A 26,041-nucleotide genomic window follows, 5' to 3' on the forward strand; every position below is an offset into this window, starting at 1 on the left:
ATCATCGCAGCATGGAGATCTGCAGAAATAATAAAAGTCATTGATTGCCTAATGACTCTTGGCTTCTGAGGATTTAACAGTATTGGAATCCAACATCCATTTTCTTTGTAAAGTGATTTCTCTGCTTGCAAGATTCAAATGCCTCAGGGCAATGTCTGACTTCCTTCCATTGTCATAGTGCAAATCAATGCTGGAGCATTGTGCCAGCTCCCAGAAAGGAAGCTGCGGGCAGCCTTCAGGTCTCATTCATTTCTGCCGTCAATACAGTTACATCCAAGAACGGCACTTTGGTGTTCTGAAACATTGTGGAAAAGTTAAACCAGACTCTCTCCATCATCCTGATCTGCTCTTTCTAACTTTTTCCATCTGCTGTGCCAAGTGATATTAATAGCAAGCAATCACAGGCTCTCATTACAGTGAAGTATCATGCGTGTTACAAATATTTTACAGGACCCACAATATGAGAGAAATAGTAAAGGAACAATTGAGACAATGGAAACTACAGATGCTGCTATCTGATGCAAAAAGAAAAACTGCTGGAGGAACTCAGTGGGTCAGGCAGTATCAGTGGAAGGAATGCATGGAAAATATTTTCGGTCAAGATGCTTCGTCATACTGATGGAGTAGAGAAGCGAAGGCTGGCAAGTAATAGGTGCATACAAGTGGGGGTTAGGATTCCGCATGTGCATGGAATAAATGATAAAGCCGCGAGGTGAAAAGCAGACAACAGGGTGTTGTATAGGGAAAGACGAGCAGATGTGAAATACAGAGCCAGAGGGAGAGAAATGGGTGGAATGGGGCAGGAGATGGGGAAAGAGGAGGAATTAAGGGAAAATATGGGTCTTGGGAATGGAAGAAGAGTATCTGGAGGAGGGGAAAGAAGCTGGAGCTGGTGGGCGATGGTAGAAATGCGTGTGCATGTGTGTTGGGGATGGGGGAGAGAGAAGTAGGCCAGTTAGGGCATGATTTGAAAGTGGGGAACTCAATGTTCATATAGTTGCATTATAAGTTACCCAAGGGGAAAGTACTGTCCCTCCAGTTTGCATGAGGCCTCGGTCTGGACAACACACACTTAAACCATTTTAACTCTCCTTTCCATTCCAGTGCCGACCTTTCTGTCCTTGGTGACCTTCATGCCAGTGTGAGACGCAATCAAACTGGAAGAAGAGCACCCCATACTCCCCTTGGGTAGCCTATGACCCACCGGTATGAACAAAGAATTATCCAAATACAATTAAATCATCCCACCCCCTACTCTCCTCACTAGCACCACCCTACCTGGTGTACACATATTGCTCCCACCATCACCCACCAGGCAAGTCACCATGCTGCTTCCCTTCCTCCATACACTCATCTCCCACCCACCAGATCCAAATTTCCCTTTTATTTCTCCTCGTTCCCTTTATTTTGTATCTTCATTTTTCATGAGATCATTTTTTGAACTGTTTTTAACTCTTATGTATTCTTCTCTGTCAGGTGCTGGCAAGTCTACTTTAATTAAAGAGATTTTAAGGAATTCTATATTTGTTCGCTGTTACACAAAATATTGGCACCTAGAGTTGAAAGTCATACCTTCACAATTAACCTGCAATTGTTGGTTACAAATCCTCCCCAGGTTATAACTTCCGCTGAGAACTCCAGCTTTTTGTGTCTATCTTCACTTCTTGAGAACTGTTCATAACCCGAACACTTCATAAGTTACAAGTGCGGCTGTTTTATAATATATTTAAATAATAATATAGGCCAACCTCGGACAACATGTAGCTAAATCAGGGTGTTTAACTCAACCATTCACATATTCCGCGAACCAGATTCTCATGTAGTACAACTCTAGTAGACATACTGGAGTAGAAAATTCTTGCTGCCCGACAGCAGTCAGCACATCCATCCCGTCGGTCTCCCAAACATTCCTTCGAATGTATGGCCTGTACACAAGCCGAGTGTTTGCAATCTGGGAAGGACCGATACTGGCAGCTTTGATCACAAACCAAGAGGTCTGTGGGGAAATCACAGCAAAGATTTCAAACCACTGCAGAAACTTAATAGGTGAGCAAAGCTGGAAGTTGCAAATAGGACATGGAGGCCTGCTCATGCTACTAAGAATAGACTAGACACATTAGATTAGACTAAAAAAAAACATATCTTTCATTGAATAAAGGGCTTCACTTAAGCCAGATAACATCATACCAAGCCAACGTCAGTTCTGAAACCAGACAAACGAAAGTCACACTAGCTGTCTAAAACCAGAACAAATGTCCAGTCCTACATAATTTAGTAACCTTGGCAGAAAATGGATGTGGTTTTCTCACTCTCTTTTTTCTTGTTATTTAGCTGACTTTGGTTTCCTCACAGCTTTTTTCAGAGGGAGTTTGCTATCTGAGTTATTATCCGTCCAGATATTCACTGCAGGCACTCACATTTAATCACCACCTTGAATCTGCAGCTGCAGGAACAATGAATATGATCATCAATTTAAAATATTCATTTCATTTTCTGTTGTTAAAAATGGTCACATAATTAATATGAATCACATAAATTAATGAAATATTGGCTTTGTTTCAAAGATGTATGCATTTTCAGACTAACTGCATCATATTTCTACATTGCTACACATGCACTCCGTAATAGTATGAACTTAACATTCATATTAGATTACTCCTGGACAGAAGTACTGGTCCTGTGCTGGGAGGTTAACCAATGCAGCCTAACAAAAAATCATAACCTTTGCAAAAATGTGTGGGAGCACTTGAAGTGGGCAGTACATCACTAACTAACAGTCTTCACAGATAATTAGAAGTAAATACAATAATATGGTACCATAGATACATAGTATATATTAACATGTTACAGTTCATGTACAGCTTCTTATTTTTTTTTAAATTTTAACAATAAAAAGGAGACAGAGAGAAGTGTGTGATATCAGAAAGTGAGAAAAGGAAAATGAGAAAAGAAAGAAAATGAAGAGAAAAGAAGCAGAGGTAGAAAGCAGAAGAATAAAGGAGAGATAGCTATTTGTTATTCTTGACCATCATTCACCCAGTCCTGAAACGGATCATTTCTACGTTTGTGTTGCACCATATGCTTGTAAGAAGTCGACAAATGGAGACCAAATCCTTAGGAATGCGTCTACTTTGCCTGTTAGGAAAAATCGCATTTCTGTCCAACCAATAGATTATATTTTTTATATGCACTGCCCAGTAGTAGTACAAAACGTTCGGGAGTGAAAGTCCCCCAGAATCTTTGGGTTTACACAAATGTTTTCTTTGAATTCTGTGTGATTTATAGTCCCAAATGAAATTTGTAATATTAGAGTCTAGTTTTTTTAAAGAAGTTTTTTGGTATGTATAATGGTATTGATTGGAATAGGTATAATATTTGTGGTAAAAAATTCATTTTTATAGCGTTTATTCTGCCTATTAAAGACAACGGCAATGTTTTCCAGAATTTAATCTGCATATTCAATTTAGTTAATAACGGCATGAAATTAGCATTAAGTAATGATTTATATTTTCTAGTAATTTGGATACCCAAGTATTTAAATTTTTCTGTTACAATTTTAAAGGGAAATGTTAATAAATGTGTTGATTCTTGAGGTTTTAACGTCATAATTTCACTTTTATTCCAGGTTATTCTATAACCTGAAAAAGATCCAAATTCCTCTATTAAGTTTAATAAATTTGGTAAACTAGTTTGCGATTTTGTGATGTATAAAAGTATATCGTCTGCGTATAGTGAGATTTTATTATTTGAGTCTTTGGTATTGTATCCCCCAATATTCGGATGAGTTCTTATACTTTCTGCCAAGGGCTCTATCACAAGGGCAAATAGCAGGGGTGATAGTGCACATCCCTGTCTATGTATTTGTGTGCTACCAGTCAAATCAAACAATAGATGAGTACAATCAAGCCATACACAGTAAAATATTGAACATCAAATGGTACAGCACAAGAATGAGCCCTTCGATCCACAATATATGTGCCGAACATGATGCCAAGACCAACTCATCTGTCTGCACAAAATCCATATTCCTCCATTCCCTGCATATCCATATGCCAATGTAAAAGTTTCTGAAATGGCACTATCATATCTGCCTTAACCACCATCCGTGGCAGTGCATTCCAGGCATTCACCATGCTCTATGTAAAGCAACTTTCCCACACAACTCCTTTAAACCTTACCCTCCCATCTTAAAGCTGTGTCCTCTAGTATTTGATTTTTTCATCCCGGGGAAAAAAGGTTACGACTGTCTACCCAATCTAGGCCTCTTATAATTTTATATACTCCTATCAGGTCTCCCTGCAACCTCCAACATTCTAAAGAAAACAAGTCAAATCTGTTCAACCGCTCTCTGTAGCTAATACATTCCAATCCATTCATTATTCTGGTAAACCACCTCTGCACACTTTCCATATCCACCACATCCTTACTGTAATGAGGTGACCAGAACTACATGCAATACTCCAAACGCAGCCAAATCCAAATCCTATAATCATCTGGTACTGCCAAGGGAAAAGTACTAGAAATTAATAGGAAGATCTCCTGAAAGGCAAGAATGACAAGGGAGGAAAGAGATCATATAGAGCAGAAATATGAGCATGGCCACTAGGGCATAACAACCACCTTCTTCATTGAAATTACATGTAGACATATGAAATTTGAATGTGATTATGGTGCAAGTTAATAAAACTGGGACAATGAATGTTGATTCAATTTTTTATAGATCCACCTTTGTTTTGCACTGATTTCCAGTTGAGTTGACCAGGATTCGTTACACCAAGACTTCATCAAGGGATGAAACAATGGCTATTTTCCAAACTGAAAATATTCAGCAGGAAATCTGGGCTCTTTTCAAAGTCTGTAACCAAATTATACAACATTTCTAAAATAAACCAGTGCCTGTTCTGGATCACCTCACCTTACTTTGGAATCACTTGTTGTGGTCGTTATACTTTCTTTACAAATTTCTGCAGTGCTGTTATGAACCTGATTTACTGTATATTCCTTCCTCATATTAGTGGTGGCCTTCAACATATTCATTTCTTACTCCTTTAATCTTAATTTCTCTCCAAGCCACATCTTTGTCCCATACTTCCTCATTCTGCCTTCTCTCGCTCATCTTCAAAATCACCTACAAAATCCCTCCCCCATTATTCTATGCTTTCTGTTACTCCCCATTAATGTCCATTTTCCACTTTCAATAGCAAAGGCTCTTGTAATATTTTTCTCTGTAAAAGTCATTGTGTAATATGTCCACTGACAATTGCTTGAATGCTTGATCACAGACCTTTCTCGGCCCTTTGTTCCTTGAAGGTCAATGTTCTGACAAAGGACACTCTTAATAACACGAGCCGTAAGCATCAGACCAGCATCATTATGTGATTCCACATAAAGTGTGAAAGATGGACATGTAGAACCACAAATTATTAACAGGCAAAAAGTGAGCAGTGGTTGATCTCAGCAACCTGGATATGTCTTGACTGAGATGTAATGATTCAAATTATTTTCTGTGGTGTGAGAGCTATAATAATTGGGATTATTTTACAACAAATTAAGTCCAGGAGTAATTTTTCAGTTAGGGACATCTTTTCTCCCATTTGCCTATTTCAGGCAAAACATAATGGCGACTGAGCTTTAAGTTAAACATGCAAATTTTGAATTTTTAGTTTAGTTAGAGATGCAGTGCAGAAACGGGCCCTTCGGCCCACCAAGTCCGCACCGACCAGCAATCCCCCGCACATTAACACTATCCTACACACACTAGGGACAATTTACACTTATACCAAACCAATCGATGAAAAATCAGAGTTATTAATGTTTTTTTTTAATTTGTCATTCTCTCTGCTTCCCCTGTGGGTGGGAGGGAGGAGGGACTATAAAACCCGGAAGTGGTGTGCCTCATTTTATATGTTTCTTCCCTACAAGAAGGATGTGGTAGCATTAAATTGAGTGCAGAAGAGAATCACCAGGTTGTTGCTGGAATGGATGGCCGTGGTTGTAAAAAGAGATTGGTTAGGCTCGGTTTATTCTAAGGTGGCTGAGGGAGGACCTAGCTGAGGTTTACACATTTATGAGGGACATAAAGTGTATAGATAGTTACAAAATTCCTCGCAGGACAGGGGGCTCGGACTAGAAGGCATATGTTTACAATTAGAGGGCCAACATTTAAAGGAGATCTGAGGGGTAGGTTTTCCACACATAAAGTGATGAATGTCAAAAACAAGTTACCAGACAAGGTAGTGGAGCAGAAACAATCATAACTTTTCAGAGGCATGTGAACACATACTTAGAAAGGAATGGCCAAGAGGGATATGGACCTAATGCACGCAAATGGGATTAGTTTGGTCAGCAAGGGTAAAGGTGCGCTGAAAAGGCACATTTCTTAGCTGTATGATTGTATAATTCAATTATATTGTCCCTAAATTGAGGAACAGGAAGTTAAAGATCAACCACACTGGTGGTTCTCAAATCAATTTAGATCAGAACTGGGAAGGACCAGGCAGTTTTTTTTGGCAAACCAGTAGTTTGACAGTGATCATTACCGACACTAGCTTTCCTTAAAATTCCAGATTAATTTAATGATGCAAATTTAGATTTCCCAACTCACAGTGGGATTTGAATTTATACCCCTGGATTGACGACCAAAATGCTTGTCCAATAATCCATGCACAGGAAATCTATGTGGAGTTTCCATCACACGTATATGACCTCGGAGACTCTGGACTTTTCATGTATGTCGTTTGTAGAGTGAAATGGTTAGAATAATCAATTATTGTAGTATATTTCAGCATGAACATGTCTATTGCATAGTGACTGCAACATTAAATGCTATAAAACTGGATTTGGATTTGATACCAAATTCCAGTAGATATTGTAGTGATAGCTGCCTGGAAGATTTACTAAAAAACCATGTCCCTCATAATGTTGAAATATAGTTGGCATCCTCATGTTAAGATTTTGGTTATCTGATGAGTAAATTTACTGTTGCACAAAGGTCATCTACATGTCAAAAGTCACAATAAAGGACTATTTAATTTGCCTTTAGCTTGGCAAATGCTGACAACCACAAATCTTGATTTCCTGCTCCAATATCATTGCAAATCTAATTCAGAAACAAGGTCACGATAAATGATCAGCAGCAGTTAGCTCTTTGACAATTGCTGGCTGGCAAAAGCATCTTATTTTCAAACAAAATAAAATCAATTCTTCTTACCAGAGCTGGGTACTTCTAACATTCCGCAGTTGTCCAGGTGGAAACGTGGAGGCACAGAGGCAGATACCCTTGTTGCATCATCTGTTACCTGTTGCCCCTCTCCCACTGATGCAGCTGCAAAGGTCGGCATGGTAACTAGATTTTCTCTCTTCTGTCTTCCACAGTTTAAAAAAAGAAAATAACCCAAGATAGACAAGGATGGTAATCATGTGATTTATCCTTGCGTGGGCACAGCTTACTCATTCTCACCTGCTTTAATCTGCAATTTGATCTCCTCTCCATCTAATAAAATTAAAATGGTGTGAGAGGAATAAAACATGGGTTTGGAAAATCCTACTGTGTAACAAAGTGTTTGTGTGTGCCACTGAGTACTGTTTCTAAATGATGATCAGAAATGAAAATGACAGACTTTCTGTGAATTCAGCAAAGAGATTTTTCAGAGCAAAAAAACAAAGTAGCAGAGGAGCTGAGCAGTATTTGTGAATCTGGGATTGTCCTTTTAGGTCTTCTTTGTGTCTGCTTTACTCATGTGCAGAGGGCAAACACAGTGACTTCCAGCCCGTCTCACACATACCGGAGAAAGCTTCTGTAATTTGGCTCTGCACTGGTTGTGTGGCAAGAAATACATTGACTGCTGTTGGAAGATCATCTACTCAGTGTAAGGTGCCCTTTGGTCTGCACTCCCTGAGCTCTAGTTTTGTCCCTGGGCTCTCAACAGCCTCTTTGTAATCCCTGGGCTCGAGTTTATATTTAGTTTAGTTCAGAGACACAGTGGAAATAGGCCCTTAGGCCAACTGAGTCCACACCGACCAATGATCACCTATACCCTGGTTCTATCCTACACACTAGGGGCAATTTACAGAATTAAATTAACCTACAAACTTGCACATCTTTGAAAGTGGGAGGAATCCAGAGCATCCAGAGAAAACCCAAGTGGTCACAGCGAGAATATACAGTACAAACGCCATACAGACAGCATCTGTAGTCAGGATTGAACCCAGGTCTCTAGCGCTTTAAGGCAGCAATCTACCACTGCACCATTATGCCACCAAGGTGGAAGTTTGAACCTTGACATGATGCGATTTAAACTCATATCTCCAGAGATGACAGCCTAAATCCAGCGCCTTAAACTGCCCATCTACACTACTGCTCTAATAGGAGCATTGCAAGCCTCAGTGTTCCAAATCAGAGATTGAGGTACACAGAGCACTGAGTATGAGGATTAGGACAAGGAAAGTCAGATGGAAAAGACAAGCATTAGGAACTCTTCGCTACCTGCCGCACCACTTTCTGCAGATCTTAACACCTTTATAAAAAACACCTGCAAGCTTTTAATATTTGGTTAATCATTGTATTAGCTTTAGAAACCAACAAACAAATAATGGGCAAGAAATTGATGAACTCTTTAATTAACAATGCTGGGAGGGTATAAGGTGTCGCCATTGCTGCTGCTGAACATCTTTTCAACAATGTCCTAGTGTGGATTTGAAAAGTTGAGCCTCAGAATGTCAGTGCTGTGTCCAATTAGCATTGCATGTCAACTGTGTCCAATTAGCATTGCATGTCACACCCTCAACTCTGAATCCTCTGAACATTAGCTGTTCAGCCCGACTGTTCAGTGGCACCTGTTGTACCTGAAGTATTTGGGTGTGCATCAGATATCATAGAGCAATCAACACCAGAGAACTGTAGCTCCTAATGCATATCTTCTCTGGAGCTGAATATCGCAAGTAAAAGAGTTTTAGTTATTTTTCGGACTTGTCCTCAAGTTCAAGTGAGTTTATTGTCATGTGTCCCTGTATAGGACAATGAGATTCTTGTAGGCATTTACTACAAAACAGATAAGTGTGTCCATATACTATAATATAAATATATACACACACATGAATAAATAAACTGATAAATTGCAAATAACAGAAAATGGGTTATTAATAATCAGAGTTTTGTCCGAGCCAGGTGCCTGATGGCTGTGGGGAAGTAGTTCTCCCGTTTCCTTTATCAGAGCGGCACTGGGCTGCAAGCTATTCTTAGATAATTAAGGGAAAGGGCACTGAGGTTAAAGATCTGCTTTGATCTTGTTGGATGGTGGAGAAGCCAGGGAGGGAATGGGGTACTCTTGCTTCCATTTATGTAGTATATATTTTGTATATGACGAAGAGGAAAGGAAAGAGGAATAATTAGAAATATCTGAGCAGCAGCAATGTTGCAGAGATGTTGTTGAAAAAGTGCACAACCCATTCTGCCTTACCCGAGGATGCCATAAAACCAGTGAGTGGAAGACGGAGAAAGATCCCGTATGAGGAAATGTTTGGAAGTTTAAGCCGATCAATGCATCACATTGGGAAAGGTGATGTATATTGTTCTGGGCACCAGGTGATGTACTAAATGGAATTGAAATGTGGTTGATGTGCTCCACTTCAATCCCACTCACTCAAGCCAAGCTACTAGAAGGAATTAATGAAGGATATTGAGTTGTACAGTTTGATTCCTGGTCTCAGGAAAACTAGGACAAGGTAGCAACTGGTGTATATTAAAGAATAACTTCAGAACCCTTTGATTAGGAAGTATCTACCCAGCTAAGATTTGTAACTAAGTGTCCAGCAATTTCTTATCTAAAACGAGTAATGCTGGGCTGAGCAACTTCTTTTTCACAGGATTGGACTTGCACCACAAGTGAATAACCACTTATTTTCAAATCACAGCCCAGCTTTACTGCATTCTGCTGTCAGATCTGAAGCATCTCGTTATCCTAGACTGCATACACTAATCCTGATGAACACATTAGGGTAGTACATTAGAATACATCAAGAAATGTCTTCAGGCTCTGTCACAGTATTTGATGCAAGGATCGTCACCGACCAATAATCGTCACCGACCAATAATATCAGAAAGCAGCAAATACACATTAGTTTTCTAGCTTATCAATAAATTTAAATACATGGCCGGGAGGTTCTGTTTACATGGTTTGTTTCTCAGTATAATTTAGCCAAAATTTGTGCAACAGATGCAAAACTCTGTGACATTTTAAACAAATGTTGTATTCAGCACCAAACTAGCTTTCACAAGCTTTGCAATATTTTTTTAATTATCTTGCTAGCAGCAGGCTCTGTCAACAAACTGGCAATGCCCCAAGGGGAATTCATCACCGAGAACATTAACTGTGCTCAATTCCAATCCTAGAAGAAAGCTCTATAAGTGAAAGCATCTCTTTCCATCACAGGAATAGAAATAGCAACGTTTTCTAAAGATTATGAAAATAACTTCTAAAAAAATCAATATAGTAGAAACTATAACTGGGAAATTGCTCCATATAGAAAGTCACCCCATATAAATTGTTGATGTAATCAAAAGTACTTACTGCAACAGACAGATTTTAATTTTTTATATTAACTTAACTAAATCACGGTGAACATTATTCTAAAAATTAAAGAAATAAGTTAAATGTGGTATTCGACAGGTTCCTGCAGAATTTAAATTTATTAATGTACAAGACGAACTTGGCCAAAACATAAATTTCAACAATGCAAATATCTACGAGTCATCATTAATTACAGGTAAGGTGCTAGAAGACTATAGGGTGGCAAATGTTGTGCCTCTGTTCAAAAAAACTGCAGGGAAAAGGCAGGGAATTGCAGGCAGGTGAGCTTAACATTTGTAGTTAGAATGTTACTGGAGGATATTCTAAGGGAGAGGATATGTACGTAGTTAGATGTACAAGGGGTAATTAGGGATAGTCAGCATTGTTTTGTACGTGGGAGGTCATGCCTCACAAATCATATTGAGTTTTTTGATGATACGACCAAAGAGGTTGATGAAGGCACAGCTGTAGATGTTGTATTTATGTTTTTTGGATTGATTTCACGAACATTTGACAAGGTTCCACATGGTAGGCAGCTCTGGAAGATTAGATCCCATGGAATCCAAGGAGAGATAGCTGAATGGATAGAAAATTGGCTTCATGGAAGGAGCAGAGGATGATGGTAGAAGGTTGTTTTTCGGACTGGAGTCCTGTGAATAGTGGTGTGCCTCAGGGATCAGTGCTGGGCTTGTTGCATTTTATCACCTATAACAACGATTTGGATGAGAACATACATGATTAGCAATTTGCAGATGACACTAAGGTAGGTGGTATTGAAGATAGTGAAGATGGTTGTCAAAATTGCAACTGAATCTTGATCGTTTGGGCAAGTGGGCTGAGGAATAGTTGATGAAATTTAATACAGAGAAATATGAGGTATTACATTTTGGGAAGACTAACATTGGCAGGACCTACACAGTGAATAGTGGGCTCTGCGTAGTGTTGGACAGCAGAGGGATCGAGTAGTGTAGGTACTTAGTTCATTGAAGGTGGCACCACAGGTGGGATAGGGTGGTCAAAAAGGCTTTTGGCACATTGTCCTTCATTGGCCTTCCACATTGGTGAAGCCCCATTTAAAGTATTGTGTTCATTTCTGGGTGGCAAATTGTAATAGGAAAGATGTTGTCAAGCTGGAAAGAATGCAGAGAGGATTTATGAGGATGTTGCCAGGATTCGAGGGCCTGTTCTACAGGGAGAGGTTGAGCATGCTAGGACTCTAGTCCTTGGAGTGCAAGTGGATGAGAGGTGATCTTATCGAGGTGTACAAAATCATGAGAGGAATAGATCAGGTAGACCCACAGACTCTTGCTCAGATGAGGGGAATAGAGAACCAGAGGACATAGGCTTAAGGTGAGGGGGGATAAATTTAATAGGAAACTGAGGGGTAATGTTTTCACACAAAGGGTGGTGGGATTATGGAAAGAGCTGCTCGAGGAGGTAGTTGAACCAGGTACGATCACAACGTTTAAGAAACATTTGGGCAGATACATGGATAGGACAGGTTTAGAAGGATGTGGGCTAAATGTAGGCAGGTTAGACTAGTGAGGATGGGATGTTGATTGGTGTGAGCAAGTTGGGCCAAAGGTCCTGTTTCAACACTGTATGTCTCTATAACTATCTCTACAGTCTTAACTGTTCTGTTAAATGCACCCGCATTGCAAATTTCAGCATTCACCTTGCTTTGATTTAAGTAAAGATGAATTATAGACAATAGACAACAGGTGCAGGAGTAGGCCATTCGGCCCTTCGAGCCAGCACCATGAATTGCACAAAAAGAATAGGAAATTACATTTATCTTCTTGTATTTGGTGACATATCTTGTTTGGTTGCATATCTTGCTAAAATGAAGACTAAATCTTTGAGCAACTCTGGGCAAAGCTCAAGGGATGCAATAAGTGATGAAGCCAACAAAAACCATGGAATTCACCAACCCAAAAACAGAAAATTTCCAAAGCAGGAAAAACTTGATTGAAGCAGGTAAATTTGATTGATATGGAGGCAAGTGGAGATAGTGTGGATGGGCAACAAACGCGGCATGTATGCAGTTGTCTGAAAGATCAATTTCTGTGTTATGTGGCTCCATGAGTTTAGTATTGACAAGGAATAATCTCATCTATAACAAAGGATTTTAGTAGTGGGTATCCGATTCATATCCCACCCAATTTCTTTTGAATTAAAACCAATAGATAAAAAAGACCTGAGATATTTAAAGGGGAAACGCCCTCATCATTTGCACTCAATTAGTACTGCTATTATCACATCCTCCCATACTAACTACAACTGTTCATCCATTGTGTACTAATACATGTCCCTATGTAGGAAATCAAAAGGAAAAGCTACATACACAAGTCTGATGTTTGCACTCATGGCAAACCTCAGTGTCCCAATATGCAATATAGTTTTTTCCAAATATTCATTTGAGCAGCAACAGCTTGTTGAAATTAGACTGCAAGTTCTGCATGTTTAGCTACCAACCTATCTCTATAATTTCCTCAGACAAGGTCAAATTATCAAGTGGGAAAAGAAAGCATCAGTCATTAGACATGTAATACCAACTTTAGATCAATAATACAGAAATAATACAAAAAGCATGTTAGCAGGTTGTTATTTTTTTTAAAGCGGTGACAGAGATTGCAGGTTTGTACTTGTGTTAAATAGGCAGTGGCATATTGAAAATTATTTTCTGTGTGTTCCAGCAAGATCTGCATCTGTTCATTCCACCAGTTAAAACTCTGACTGTAAAAGAAGACAAGGTATAATTTGCTTTCCATTCAAGTACCTGCTTTGCATTAATGGGGGGTAGTAGTGTCAACACTGTGCTGTCATGGTAATGTGGCAAATGTCATATTTTCTTATAACCGCAGGGAATGTTTGATCAGAAACTGTTCTTTGATTGCATTTTCTAAAAGTCTGCAATTTTGAGATTTTGGGCACAAAACAAAAAGAAAGAAAGGCGGGATAACAGGGAATTATAGAGCAGTTAGCCTGTTATTGGTGTGGGGAAGATGCTGGAGTCATTTATAAAAGATGAAATAGCAGCACATTTGAATAGCAGTAACATGATCGGTCCGAGTCAGCATGGATTTACGAGGGGAAATCATGCTTTACTAATCTTCTGGAATTTTTTGACGATGCAACTCGGAAATTGAACAAGGGAGAGCCAGTGGATGTAGTGTATCTGGACTTTCAGAAAGACAATAGACAATAGGTGCAGGAGTAGGCCATTCGGCCCTTCGAGCCAGCACCGTCATTCAATGTGATCATGGCTGATCATCCCCAATCAGAACCCCTTCCTGCCTTCTCCCCATATCCCCTGGCTCCGCTATTTTTAAGAGCCCTATCTAGCTCTCTCTAGCGTGTCCAAAGTATCCTTATATGTTTCAAGAACCTGCCTCCATCCTTCACCTTACAATTCCAGCTGAGGCAGAGAATCCCGCCATCCACAAACTACGCTGCGCTCCCTCACTCTCTTAGGGTGAGAAAAAGTGTTTCACTCGTACTGCAGAAGCCCTCTTTCTAAATGTCTTGTTACAAAGGCCAACTGCCTTATTCTTAAACTGTGCTTCCCATAGACTGGTGTCTGGATCCCGTTGTACTTCCCCTTTTCCCAACGATGCCATTTAGATAGTAATCTGCCTTCCTGTTTTTGCTACCAAATTGGATAACCTCACATTTATCCACATTAAACTTCATCTGCCATGCATCTGCCCACTCAACCAACCTGTCCAAGTCACCCTGCATTCTCATAGCATCCTCCTCAAAGTTCACAAATCTCCTATTATCAAATGCCTTATCAAAGATTTAGATGAAGGGATTCAAAGTACACATTCAAATTTATATTAGACACAAAGGCAGTGTTCCTGGAGGGTGAGGTTGAAGGAAAGTGGTGAGTATTGTGTGCAGTTTTGGTCCCCTAAATTTGAGGAAAACATCCCTTGTGCAGGTTATCCTTGTGAATTCCCGGGAAAAACATAGCTTCATGGCTGGGCTTGTATGCCAGGGAGAGGGGAAACATATAAGATTATTAAGGGACAGGCTAGAGGCAGGAAACTGTTCCCAATGTTTCCAGAACCCCTCATGAATAAATTTAACAGAGAGTTGTGAGTCTGTATGGATGCACAAAATCTAAAATAGAAATAACAAATGCTGTCGAAGGGTCGAATGGCCTACCCTGCACTCTATTGTCTATCACCCTAGGCCTCAGAAGACCCTCAGAAGCAACAGAGTCTGGCTCTGTCTGAGATACAATGGGGCTCAGGGAAGAAAAGAGTAGATATGGAACATGGATGCATGCAGGGTACTGTGAACTCTCCAAGCAGTTCAGGTCTCATCTCATTCCTTCTATCCAGAGATTGTGTCTGTCCCGCTAAGTTATTTTGTATCTATCTTCAGTGGAAAGAGAAACGGAGTTAACGTCTCAGTCGAAGACATTTTTTGTCAAAACCTTTTCAGTTAACTCTGCTTTTCTAAACTTCAAAATCTACAGATGCAGCCAGATCTATTTTCCAGCATTTTCTGTCCCGCTAAGTTATTTTGTATCTATCTTCAGTGGAAAGAGAAACGGAGTTAACGTCTCAGTCGAAGACATTTTTTGTCAAAACCTTTTCAGTTAACTCTGTTTCTCTTCCCACAGATGCAGCCAGATCTATTTCCAGCATTTTCTGCTTTTAAACGGAATATATATGACTCCTGACTTACTACAATATATCACTGATGTAAAAAGTCCCACAGGAATGGCCTGGAATCTCTTTAGTTTAGAAATACAGCATGGAAACAGGGCCTTCGGCCCACTGTGATCACGCCAACCATCGATCATCCATTCACACGTTCTATTCCACTTCCTCTACACACTATGTAAAATTTGCTGAGGCTAATTAACCTACAAACCTGCATGTCTTTGGGATGTGGCAAGAAACCGGAGCACCCAGAGGAAACCCATGCGATTACAGGAAGAACGTGCAAACTCACGCAGACCGCACCCAAGGTGAGGATTGAACCTGGGTCCCTGGTGTTATGACACGACTGCTCTATCAGCTGTGGCTCTGTGCCACCCAGTGAGGATGAGCAATAAATGCTGGCCCTACCAACAATGCCTACGAGCTGAAATATGAATTAACAAATTGCCTTTGACAACATGCTTTACAAAGAAGCCCTTTCGGAACTGTGGTTATATTGTAATACAGGAAATAACTTGAAACAAGATTAAATATTTCTGATAACATGTGTTAAGGTGTCCTGAATGTTCTTAATTATGAAACTGAGGAAATAGGACACCAACTAATAGGAAGTACGGTGGAAGGAACATGTTGCAAGAAACCAGCACGGGATATTTGTTAACTTCTCTTGGGATATATGTTAGCTTTTAGTCTTACAGTAAGTTTTAAAGACAGGACAGTATCAAGACTCTGCTAAGGTTATCCGCTAGCTGAGCAGCCTCTGAATAATTTAGCTGATCGGAACAAACATTTCCATTGGTGACAGAGTTAATGTGTGGGCAACACCAATGCCATTATAATTGTAGACCTAACAAAGTGACATGGTAATTATAAAGGTGTGAGCCTAACTTCCAATGAGTTTAGAATTTTACCCTCCACCCTTCAAACCTTTGGAAGTATTTTGAATAACACGTAATGTGAAACTCAGTAATTAACTACTGTAACTTTAACACTACTCTCCATTTTTTTGTTTTAAGTTTGTTTTACAAATATAATCATCAGAATTATAAAGTTAGTAACCAGTATTAAAGAAGTAATCGGTGCCCTCCACTGAAAACGGTGTCTGAGACGGGCTGGGAAGATCATCAAAGACCCCTCACACCCCAAACATGGACTGTTTGCCCTCCTCCCATCAGGGAGGCGGTACAGGAGCCTCAGGTCACGTACTAGTAGGATGAGGAACAGCTTCTACAACAATACAATCACACTGCTGAACTCGGAGTCCCGCCGATAGATTTCTCCGGTCCCTCCGTCCCCATTGTTTAATTATTCTGTATTTTTTGATTATTCTGTATCTTCTCTCTTTCTATTTTTTTTATTTCTTTTCTTTATGCACAACTGACGCAAAACTGCATTTCGTTGTACTCGTACTTGTATTTGTGCGATGACATTAAAGTTGAATTGAATTGAATTGAATTGAAAAAAAAAGTAACCTCCCAGGAAATAACAAGTGGACAAAAGATTGACTTAAGGTAAACAAAGATTTTAAAAAGCTGCAGTTCGACAGTGTTTTTGTTCGGCATGTATTCAGTGGAAAGATTGCATTGACTATTGTGTGTTAAAAGCAGATACAGAGAATCGTAAAATCATAGACTGCTTACAGCACAGCACAATGGACCCATTGTATTCACAAAGGATGATAACACAATGGGTCCACATAGGCTGAGAGCAACTTAGATGTATGACTGAAAATAATTATTTTCAAGGCTGTGGATAAAGAATGGGGGGGAAAAGAAATATTGATAGTTTTTCCAGAATGCCAATATACCCACTACCAACATAATGGTTTTTTCTTGATCTATGTCATTCCATGAGAGATTAAATATATACATCATCAAAGTAATTATGTGCAGAGGTTTTGTTCAACAATATACATGTAAAATTTGACCACATCGGTAGGGGAATGCGATTACAATGGTTTCCATGTCACATTGCAGCAGAATCTCAACAAACAACCATTGGTTGCAGACCATGCTTATGCTGATGAAGTCAGATTCTGCGTCAGATTCACACGGAAGGATGCAACTTGCTGTGCAAACCATTTAGAGCATTGCCTGAGAAATTAGGCCATATCATGTTGAGGGGACTTCCCATGATTTAGCAGTGTTTATCTCTTAACACGCTTGATCTAGGAGACCCTCTCAGGTATGTACCCATACTTATAGGAGTTCCTTCCCACAAGGTAAAAATACTGAGCTTCCCAATCATCCTCTAACTCAGTGTCCTTGCACCCCAATGGACTTCTACCTCTGAAGCCATAATTTGTGGTGGGAGATTGCAACCTTCATGTGGTCCGCCCTGTTTCGACGAATGCAATCAACCCGGCGTGCGCAATCAAATAAGATTTATTTGATTGATACAACTTTAGGCTGTGCACACCATACGCAAGAAGAAGAAGAAGTCCTAATTTGAGGGGATGATTCCTTCATCATTCCCTCAAATGCCTCTTCAATCCTTCAGCCCAAACTTCCAGTTCCCCGATTTAACTCACAATTTGCCCTCAGCCTCAAACGACAGATAATCTGTGACCCACGATTACTGGCTCCACTCTCCTCTGTTACCCCTGGACTCAGCCTTGACTACAAATTTACCTTTGTGTGCTGTGTAACAGAATTCCAGGTTAGTTACTAATCCTTGCGCTGAATTTTGGGGCAGCAAGCTCCACCCAAAGCACAGAATATGGTGACCCGCTGTATCTATATTTATAGAGGTTATTGTCTCCTTGAATCTCCAGACTATGGTGGGGAATTCCTAGTCATGGATTCATGAAAAGATCCAGCATACAAGTAGGCCCTATGACCCACTAAGTTCACACTAGCTAAGGGCAAGGTGGCGCAGTGGTAGAGTTATTGCCTTACAGCACCAGAGACCCGGGTTCGATTTTGACTTCAGTTGCTGTCTATACGGAGTTTGTATGTTCTACCCGTGACCTGCTTGTGTTTTCTCCGAGATCTTCGGTTTCCTCCCACTGTCCAATTTTTTAGGTTAATTGGCTTGGTACAAATGTAAATTGTCCCCAACGTGTGTAGGATAGTGTTAGTGCGTAGGGGGTCGCTGGTCGGTGCGGAGGGCCTTTTTAACATGCTGTTTCTCCAAACTAAACTAACAACCACCCATTTATACTAATCTTACATTAGTGTCAACTCCCCACAGATTCTACCAGTCATCAATACTCAAGAGGGAATCTACAATGGCCAATCAACCTAGCAACCCACAGGTCTTTAGTGTGTGGAAGGGAAATGGTGCAAACTCCACATGGACAGCCCCTGAGTTCTGGATTGAACCCACATCCTGATGCTGGGAGGTGCTGGCTTTGTGCTGCCCCAGCAAATATCATTAATCTTGTATGCCATAAAATAGATAAAATAATATAATTCAGAGAAGAGCTGGAGTTGGGAGCCGGGGCCAACATGGTATGAATGGTCTGATTGGTTGACACTGCCAGTCTTCAAAACTTGTGAAAAATACTTTGTTATCAACAATAAAGGTTGGGTTAAATGTTGAAATTTCTCTAATGTTGAATCATCTCTGAATTCTATAAATAGAATTCCAGATATGGTTTTAGCAAACTCGAGATACCTTGGGTTGCTGTTCTTTATGGCTGGAAAATCAGAGTACACAGGTTAGAAGTCATGTTTCACCAATAAAAAAAAGCCTAAAGGTTCTGTGCAACAATGCTGTAGTGCAAACCGGCACATCTTTGGAATGTGGGAGGAAACCGGAGCACCCAAGGGAAACCTACATGGTCACAAGGAGAACGTGCAAACTCTACACAGATAGCAGTTGAGGTCAGGTACAAACTTGGGTCTCTGCTGCTGTGAGACAGCAACTGTACCCACTGCGCCATTGTGCCGCCCTGATCTATTTCTCATGCAGACATGAAGTTATCGAGCAATACAGCATGAAAACAGGCCCTTTGGCACAACTTATCCATGACAACCAGGTTAACATTCTTTTGGCCCATACCTCTCTGAACTCATCTTATCGATATATCTGTCCAAATGTCTTTTAAAGGTTTTAATTGTAGCCACTTCTATTGTTTCCTCTGGCAGCTCATTCCAGATACAGACTATTCTCTTATGTTCTTATGTACAATTATTCAGCAACTACATCAAGGGCAGGAGATTTAAAAAATGTTTCTCTTTGACAAGGAGAAAATAACCTCACTCTTTAGTTAGTTTTATCCCCAAAGTAGTGAACTATTAAAATCAATCTGTATAATAATTTTGCGATACACATTATCGCCTTTTGACATTATACACATTATATCCTTTATAAAACACCAAAGAAATTTAATGTTTAATAAGCATAATTTACAAATACAGTAGATTAGAATTTCAAACTGAAAGATATGGCTATACAGGTTTTGTATTCCTTTTTGTAAAACAGAATAAATTTTGACAACCAATTAAAATTGATTTCACAGATTTACTTAGTACTAAATTAATTTCTGTTCTACTTCTATCCATTTAATGCTGTATTTAATTCCCAGAGATAACATGCACACAATGGTGTTGATTTTATTAATATGTATCTGGAACAAATAAAAATACAAGGGAGTCACTGATTACAAATCAATGGCCAAAGGTTTTAATAAAGGGAATATTTTTTCCCCACAGAATTATCAGGAACTGAATTATTCTTCTTCAAAATGGGAAAAGGTGACTGCATGAATGTTGTAGGGCAGATACTTCAAAATAAAGAACTTACAGAAGGTGACTAAGCATAACTGATCTAGCAAGGAATCAATGCTGACTGAACATGACAACTACCCCCTCTGCCATCAACTTGATACCTTGAAATAAAAACAGACAATGTTCAGCAAGCATTTGTGGAAAGAGAAACAGTCAAAATTACGATTGATGATTTCACATCACAGCTAGAAAATGTTGGAATTTATAACAATGTTCAGCAAGGACCGTGATAGATAAAGACAAAAAGGAATAGATAAAACAAAAGACCTGTGAGAGGATGCAAAACAAGAGGAATTGGACGGGTATATGACAAGACAAATGCAGAACGAAAGATAGGTTTAAAAGTGGTGTCAATTGCAATGCTGCTCAAAGTAACATTCTGATCTGAAATAATTGAACTGGAACACTGGAATGTGCATAATGAACAGAGGAGGTGCTCCTTCTTGAGGTATCATGATTGTTCTTTGGCACGGTGGCACGGTGGCACAGCGGTAGAGTTGCTGCCTTACAGTGCTTGCAACGCTAAAGGCCCAGGTCCAATCCCAACTACATGTGCTGTCTGTAGGTAGTTTAAAAGTACTCTCTGTGACCGCGTGTGTTTTCTCAGAGATCTTCAGTTTCCTCCCACACTCCATAGACATACAGGTCTGTATGTGAATTGGCTTGGGTTTGTACACTTGATATAAGTGTAAATAGTACCCAGTGTGTGTAGGCTTGTTTTAATGTGCGGGGATCGTTGGTCGGTGTGAACTTGGTGGGCCTGTTTCTGTGCTGTATCTAAACTAAACTAAACAAAGGTAGAAGGGCAAGAACAAAGGGGTGAAAGTGCAAGTGAGATGGAGACAAAATCACAAGCAGGTAAAAGCTCAAGTTCAAGCCAGTGGATGTAATGGAGTTGTTTCATAATAACCTTTGGTACTGATTTTCCTATTATCGTTACATCTCCTCTGGTCTCATTTATTTTCATTTCTTGCTCCTTTTACCCCTGTTTTTTTGCCATCCAAAAAGGAATCACGTTTGACATTTAGGCTTTACACCTATTATGGGCCTTCCCGTTGATTTCTCAATCTCAGCTTTAGTATCTTTTGTACATGATCAAACCATTTTTGTTATTACTTCTTCAGACTGATGGAGTAGACAGGAGATAGCAGTTCAACTGTTGCTCTTTATGTCACTACTGCACCCTTGATGAATGAAAGGCCAACTCTTGTTTCTCTCTCAATTCTTTCTACAAGGTATCTCCCTTTTGCTTCATCAGTCTAGAAGAAGGGTTTGACCCAGAAAGTCATTTGTCCATTTCCCTCACCATTGAGTTCCTCCAGCAGTTAAATCTGTGCCTTTCTGCTGCTGTTAGACCCGTGTAGAGTTTCATCATTTTCAGCTTGGAACATGTAATAAAACTAAATTACAATTAATTTTTCCTTCTGTGTTGATGTGAAATAGTGTGATTTTTGTGAGCCAGTGGCTATAATGGAGATGAAAGAAGAGTTCTAAGGTCAAGTTTGATGAATGGGCTGTAGTGGATCCAAGAATATAAGAATATATTATGCCAGGACCTTGAAGCCTGCCCTGATATTCAATCTGATCTACCCAAACCTCAATGCCTATTCTGTATCAGTTATCCAAGGCTCTCAATTCCCCGATCATTCAAAAATGATCTGCCTTCTCTTTAGATACTTCCAATGCTCTAACGTCCGCAACCCTCAACAGTTCACCATGGAGGCTCACAAAATAATCTGTGTCCTTGATTAATGTCTCATGTGCCAATTATGAAAAATTGTTATTTTCATCCAGTAACCTTACCAGGCAGTGGAAGCATTTCTAGATTTCCGTTTGATGAAAGATTAAATCCACACAGTTGTTTTTACTTGGACATCCCTGGTATATTTCTGCTAATATATTGCTGGAAGAGCCTCTGAATCTGACTGAATTGAGAATTTATATTTGAGTTCAAAACCAGTGCTCGTACTTTTAATTTAGACAGCCTTCATTGTAATGTTCAACCTTTTCCCTGGGTTCAGGAAACAAGAAGTAGAAAGGATATGTTTGCAGTGAGAGAGAAAGCCCAAGGCACAACTTTTTCACATTGAGTGTGATGGGTATATGGAAGGTGCTGCCAAATGAGGTAGTTGAAGCAGGTACTTCAACAACATTTAAAAGATGTTAGGACAGGTACATGGCTAGAAAAGAATTAGAGTGATATTATTCAAACGAGGAAACAAGATTAGCAGAGAAGGGCCAATTTCCATGCCGTATGACTCTGACTATAGCAGTTGCTATTCACACCACTTCTAGGCCCTTAATGAAGGCTAACTCTGCTTTTCTCTCTCCACAGGTATTGCTTGACCTGCTGAGCATTTCCAGCATTTTCTGATTTTAAATTGAAAGAAATACCAATGCAAAATAGGCACTGAAACCCACCCTGCCCACTCCTGTTTGCTGAAAGAGCTGTCCAATTAATTGCATATCCTTTCTCTTCCTTACAGTCCACCAAAATTCTCTTTTCAAACATTTTTCCAAATCCATTGCAAAAATAATAAATTTCCTTACCATTCCTTCTAAGTCGGGTGCGTTCCAGATTACAGCCTAACTCTTATCTCAATACTTTTAAGGCTATTTTTTTCAAAGACCTTCTACATTGATCCAGATTACAAATACTCATGGTTAAGGCTATATTTTTCCATACATGAGTTATCATGGCAAGATACCTTCTGCATGAAAGACTAAATGCTTCAGCAAAATGTTCCACTATCAAACACAAGTGAAATGTCTGGATTACCAGGTGACCTTGTTCATCGGTTCAACACTTAGGCTCAACTTATTATCCATAGCAGAACACAAAAAGTAGAACAACATTAAAATAACAAATAGCAATAACACCATCTGAAATTAAAGTTTCCCCAGCAATATATAAACATAGAAACATAGAAAATAGGTGCAGGGGTAGGCCATTCGGCCCTTCGAGCCTGCACCGCCATTCAATATGATCATGGCTGATCATCCAACTCAGTATCCTGTTCCTGCCTTCTCTCCATACCGCCTGATCCCTTTAGCCACAAGGGCCACATCTAACTCCCTCTTAAATGTAGCCAATGAACTGGCCTCAACTACCTTCTGCGGCAGAGAATTCCAGTGATTCACCACTCTCTGTGTGAAAAAGGTTTTCCTCATCTCGGTCCTAAAAGATTTCCCCCTCATCCTTAAACTGTGACCCCTTGTTCTGGACTTCCCCAACATCGGGAACAATCTTCCTGCATCTAGCCTGTCCAACCCTTAAGAATTTTGTAAGTTTCTATAAGATCCCCCCTCAATCTTCTAAATTCTAGCGAGTACAAACCGAGTCTATCCAGTATTTCTTCATATGAAAGTCCTGACATCCCAGGAATCAACAGTTAAATTGGCATTATACTCAACAATTATGATGCTGGGCTGTCTCAGATGCATCGCGGTAATGCACGGATATACTGGGGCAGATCGTCTGACTGGGTTCCAGTGCACCGTCAACCATCCTTACCTTTCCTGGTCAAAGTCCTGATGTTTAGCACTGATATGAGCTTAAGCTACCTGAAGCATCTTCCACTTGGCAGCCAGCTGACCCTGGGCCGGTTGGGTGGAACCCAATGGGCATTTATTTGCATGCATCGAATTGCTTCAAAATATCAATGGCTGATTTTAATCTTTTGATTGTTAATTACCTTAATGCTCCTTTTGTTTTGATTTGCTTCTCAGCGATTTTGAGTGTTTGTGAATTCCATAGACAATGACAGCTTCACCATCTATCAATATCATTCTGTGAGTGCTACCAGTAACTTACACTGGGAGTGCCCATACTGCATTATTGGGCCACATCAATCAATGTGATGGGACACAGGGTCATAACTCAAGATTGCACCTGGATTTAGGCTGCAGGACACAGTGAAACTTCAAGCACTTTCTATTTCTGGAAAAGCTGCACATCTCAGCAAACCAGAGATGTCACTATTTTTCTGCCACGTATTGTTCTGTTTTAAGTTAAGTAGTTTGCAGCTCAGAATCTCACCAATGTACAGTATTAGCAAATGTTTCATATTATCTTTTCATCACTATTCTTTCCTTTATACACCAAATATAGGAAGGGTAGATTGAATAGGAAGCATATCTGTGAGCTTCCTCGTTCTGTGGGGTTTGGAATCAAGGGGTTTTAGCTTTTCTGATCAGAGCGTTTTGTTTTACAGACATCTTTTTAGATAATGACCAAAGTGCACAATCCTATAATCTAAACCCTCCATTCCATCGCCAGAATATTTTCAAAAATCATTTGCATGATTTATAAGGTTTTCCCATTTATGTGATGATGTAATGTCTAACCCTCAGAGAGGTATTTGTAAATAAATGTAAAAGTCAATTAGAGGGCTGTCCCACTTGGCCGTCATTTACGCGACAAGCTGGTAGTGAATGACGCGTGACAGTCGCGGGCATCATCATGCATCCGCACAGCCGTCTGGAGCGCGTGATGTCATTTGAAGATAGACACAAAATTCAGGAGCAACTCAGTGGAACTGGCAGCATCTCTGGAGAGAAGGAATGGATGATGTTTCGGATCGAAATTCTGAAGAAGGGTCTTGACCCATAATGTCACCCATTGGTTCTCTCCAGAGATGCTGCCGGTCCCGCTGAGTTACTCCTGCATTTTGTATCAATCTCCAATCGTCTTGGCCCCGCTCTGGGAGTAGGAGTAGGAGCGTATCCGGATCCGCAACGACCGAGCTCGGCGATCACGTGCCTGCTTCTGCTGCTGTTGGAGGTGAGACATTGCGCCGCACCAGAGTGTCCCACATGGCCAACATTTACATGACAGGCTGGTGGCATGCGAAGATTTCATGCAGAACGAAATCCTGGAGCGCTGCGCGATACCGCGCGCAACTCCAGACTCTTCCACGGCACTCCATGTGCCCGTCCCGCCCAACCCACACGCTACCCATACGCTACCAGGTCACATAAATGGGGCGCAAATGACGGCCAAGTGGGACAGGCCCTTTAGTCTTTGGCTGTAAATGTGAGGCAACAGAATGGCAACCGCTACTTGAAGACTCCAATGAGCCAGTTTCAATTCCAACCTGTGGTGCTGTTTAATGATGTCCTCGCATTCCTGTTGTGATCCCATGAGTTTCCTCTCAATTTCCTCTCAATGCTCTTTCCTCCAAGGGAGAAAGATAAAACAGAAGAAACAGAAAGAAAGCAACAGAGGACATTCTCTGTTCCTACTGTATAAGTACAAAATGCAGGAGTAACTCCAAAATGGCGGCGCTGCCTCAGCAGCTGCGGCTCGCCTGCAGTCCGTCTGTTTTTTTCTTTTTTTTGTTGTTCTTTTGTCCTGTTTTAGTTAATTTTTGGTTTATTAGGTTGTGTATGTGTGTGGGTGGGGGGGAGAAACATGTTTTTGGTCTCTTCCTTCGGGGGGGGATGCGACTTCTCTTGTCGTATCCCCCGTCTCCGTCTCCGCCTGCGCCGAGGCCTAATAGCGGAGCTGGCGGCCTCGGAGCTGGGCAGCGGCATCGGCGACCCAGCCTCGGAGCTGGGGCAGCGGCATCGGCGACCCGGCCTCGGAGCTGGGGCAATGTTCCGGCAGCAGCGGCCACCCGACCTGACCGCGGGCCGAGTGGACGAAACATCGTCGGGAGCTCGCAGGTCACAGGTTGGTGACCTGTTCTCCGGAGCTCCCACAACAACAGCTGCGTCCGCTGGCCTGGAGGGCCGCAGCTTCGGCAGCTTCGACCACCCCGGGCCGCGGAGTTGAACCGGCCCGTTCGCGGAGCTCGGATTCAGCCGCGGGACTGACATTACTTACCATCGCCCGGCGGGGTCACAACATCTGAAGCCTGGATCGCCTCGGCGCAGAGGGAGAATAAGAAGGGATGACAAAGACTTAAGACTTTTGCCTTCCATCACAGTGAGGAGGTGCCTGGTGAACTCACTGTGGTGGATGTTAATTTGTGTTTTTTGTGTGTTTTTGTCATTTTTACAATATGTAGGACTGCAAGGCAACAAAATTTTGTTCAGACCGCAAGGTCTGAATGACAATAAA

The 26,041-nt window shown here is 40.7% G+C and overlaps 1 protein-coding gene across 1 annotated transcript in view; it reads right to left on the reverse strand.

The window, feature by feature from the left end:
• Positions 1-26,041, reverse strand: part of LOC129707390 (solute carrier family 12 member 5-like) — a 568,649-nt gene that overhangs the window by 535,230 nt on the left and 7,378 nt on the right. The gene's annotated exons all lie outside the window — the stretch shown is intronic.

The sequence above is a fragment of the Leucoraja erinacea genome, chromosome 21 (assembly GCF_028641065.1).
Source record: "Leucoraja erinacea ecotype New England chromosome 21, Leri_hhj_1, whole genome shotgun sequence".
NCBI classification, from domain to species: domain Eukaryota; kingdom Metazoa; phylum Chordata; class Chondrichthyes; order Rajiformes; family Rajidae; genus Leucoraja; species Leucoraja erinaceus.